Genomic DNA, 3,529 nt, shown 5'->3' on the forward strand with positions numbered 1-3,529 from the left:
GCTTGTTTTTATTTCTTTTTTTCAACAAGTATTTTTGTAAAGCATATTCTATCACCATTGCTATTAAAGTAATCTAGAAAAAAATACATGAAATAGATAACAACCTTTTTCTCCTAAGAGGCAAAAAGAAACATAAATGAAAGTGAGAAAAAAAAAAAAAGCAGGGGGAAACCTCCAACCTTTGTAGTTGTGTCTCTCTTAATTGATCTTTCATGTGCCAATTTAAATCAGCCTTGTTTTTCTAGCCATTATTTTAGCCAGTGCATCCCTCTTTAGATCATTTATTTTACTTTCTATATTTTTAAAGAGCTATCTCGGAGTATCAGCCATTCAACTGAGCCTGAGTCAGTGAAAGTAACAAATAGAACATTATTATAGAAAAATGAGAGCGCTGAGAAATCAGCAACTGGAAGATACCTCTGTAACTAATAAATGAAAAGAGCCTTTTGATGGCTCCAGCTGAAAAGATATTTTATTTTATTTTTTTTCTCCTGTGTGTGGGATTTGAGATGTGTGATTCTATGGAGCAGCCAGGCACCCCTGCTGCTAGGCCCTGGCTAGGAGTTGGCCCCCCTCTGGCAAATGTTATGGAGAATTGGGAGGAATTTTATGGCTGTCTTTTCCCTCAGCTCTTTTTTCTTTTGTCTTCTTTGAAGAATGACTTTAGACATTTTATTTACATATTTAACCATGGATGAAAGAGGAAAAAGAAAGCATTTGGGCCGTTGTGGGAATAGTGATATGTTTAAATTAATGGAAATCTTATTAGGCTTCTAAAATTTTAAGCAAAAGATTTTTAATGAAACTTTATAATTAAACATGATTTCAAATAATGTGCCAACTCACAGGAAGGATGCATTTCTCCCTCAAGCTATCCATCTCCCCACCTCCCAAAAATGTGCAGAGGAATAATCTGTATCTTAAAGTCCAGCTCTTCTTCTGTCCCGTAAGGAAAAGATTAAAAAACCCGAATATTTAATAAAGCATGTGATAATTCAAACCATGACTACATATTTTGTAGGTAAAGCAAACCATAAACAAGCCAAGAAAAAAGACACACCACCACCCCTCATCCCTGCAGTGGCAAAGTTTAATGCTGTATAATCTATTACAGTGCCAGTGTAATAAAATACTTTGATATGGGGAAGGGTGAAAATCAAAGTTGCATCTATTCTACCCATGTTAGAGTCAATGGAAATTACAGTGCCGGGCAAGGTTTTCTGAAATGGGATTAAAGAAGACCCAAATAACCCATTTGAGATAAAATGTTCTGACACTTCAGCAGGAAAGAGAAATGAAATGATCAGCCTGGGGAGTTGAAGAGTTAATTAGTACATTAAAGATTTTTAGTTCAATAGTCTAAATTACTTATGATTAACAATAGTGTGTTATGACAGAACGTGAGCTGATGTTGGCAATCCTGTGTTTAAGAAGTCTGTAGCTTTAACTGTTATTCAGGTTTAATATTTCTGGCCAGCTGTTTATTACACAAAAAAATAGAGAGCAGTTTAATGTTATTTCCATTCAATAACCCTACCCTCATCTGTATTTGTATGCATTTATTCAGATACTTTTAAACTCCTTACATCTGCTACCCATTTCATTCCAGTAACAAATTCTAACATATATATTAAAAAAGAAAGTGTTAGCCAGGCAGAAGATAACAACTGTAAAATAAAAAGATCACACACACAGAAAGAAAGCTGATAACTATTTTAGCAATTTTATAAGCCTGTCTTTCTTACTGAATTTCCACTAGATATTAATAAAATTAAACGGCATGCCGAGAAATGATTCCTTTTTAAACCAAATGGGCTTATTTTTCCCTAGTCCCAGTATCTTTGTAGCAGTTTTCCTCCAAAATTTAAGTAAACATGCCTGCCTAATAGGACAGGCACATTGAGAAATATTCCCATGCAAGTGCGAATATTCACAATGCACAAAAGTTTTAATTGCCTTAGAAAGCCACCACCACCAACAGTTAAAAGAATTAAAAACAAAAACAAATCATAAATGGATGAGTGGGTTGTATAGTATTGCTCTAATACAATTTAGCTGGCTATTTTAAGGGCACTTCCCTTGAAATGTGGTTTGAAATATTACCAAAGGTTCGACGGGGTGCATTAGTGTGAATTGCAAATCAGAACATTTCTTTAATCCCCTTTTCATGGCCTGGCTTCGGATCAGTGGCATCTAAGGGACTCCCCACTGATTCTGGCTCAGGAGGAACCATTCACTGGGGCAGCTTCCCTCCTCTATTCCCACAGTCCAGAAAACAACACCACAGACAGACACCCTCCAACTAAATTAGATTAAACTCCTTCTCTTCCACAGCACATTAGCCTTTTCACTGCCCAAGATTCATTATTCAGCTACTCCTAATTTAAAGATGCAGTATTTTTCTCCTCTCAGGAACGAAAACAACAAACAAAACTAAAGGCAAAGCAGGGAAAAAAAAATAAAGACAAGAAAAAGGAAAAAAAAAAAAGATTCCTGGTCAGAAATAAACCTGATAATTCTAAAATTACATAAGGGTAGGAGAATATCCTTTTTGTTTATGCTCTAATATTACAAGGATGTTATAATTTTAAAGCACAGGTCACAGCAGAAAGTTCTACATACGCTAAAATCAAGGGCAGACCCAGTAAAAAAAAAGAAAAAAGAAAATGCACGAAGATTTCCTTTTCTTATATACACCATTCAATAAACTTTATTCATCAGTCTTTTTGCATGCACTCTTTGCACATCTTGGAGACAAATCTAGGCTTATAAAGGTATAAACATCATGAAAACTGCATATGATAGTGAGGATTAATTCGTTTTCTTGTCATTTCCTCCCTCATTTCCAACCATAACTTGTCCTCTCTTACTTTTCAAGGTGAAAGCAGCCTTTTAGAATCTCTCTCTTATTCAGGTACGAGTCTGCACCTCTTCACCAATACAAATGAGAGCAGGTAACAATGGACAGGAGCAGTAAGACCCCGAGCAAACTCTCCTGGGGCTCTGGGTGGCTCTCACTGCACTCACAGGGGCAGGTATTGCAGGCACAGGAAACACTTCCCAGGAACTGCCACTCCTGGGAGCCAGTTTATATAACCTACAGCACTTGGGTACCACCTGGATGGTGCAAAAGGAGAAAAGTGATAATATCTGGCCCTTAACGTCTCTGGTTTAAGAAGAAATGAACTCTGGTGCAGGAGGATCTCTGCTCCTTATGTTTGTGAGGGCCCAGGTGGGCAAGAAGGCCAATGGCACCTAGTTTGGGTTGGGAATAGTGGGGGCAGGAGGACCAGGGCAGTGGTTGGGCCTCTGTACTGGGCACTGGTGAGGTCCCACCCCAAATCCTGGGGTCAGTTTTGGGGCCCTGACGACAAGAAAGGCATTCAAGTGTTGGGGCATGTCCGGGGAAGGGAACGGAGCTGGGAAGGGGCTGGAGCAGCAGGAGCAGCTGAGGGAGCTGGGGGGGCTCAACCTGGAGAAAAGGGGGCTCAGGGGGGACCTTCTTGCTCTCTGCAACTCCCTGACAGGA

At 38.8% G+C, this 3,529-nt stretch overlaps 1 long non-coding RNA gene across 1 annotated transcript in view; it reads right to left on the minus strand.

The window, feature by feature from the left end:
- LOC108497718 overlaps positions 1-3,529 on the minus strand; it is a 119,731-nt gene that overhangs the window by 63,576 nt on the left and 52,626 nt on the right. The gene's annotated exons all lie outside the window — the stretch shown is intronic.

The sequence above is a fragment of the Lepidothrix coronata genome, unplaced genomic scaffold (assembly GCF_001604755.1).
Source record: "Lepidothrix coronata isolate B3197 unplaced genomic scaffold, Lepidothrix_coronata-1.0 Scaffold51, whole genome shotgun sequence".
Taxonomy (NCBI): Eukaryota; Metazoa; Chordata; class Aves; order Passeriformes; family Pipridae; genus Lepidothrix; species Lepidothrix coronata.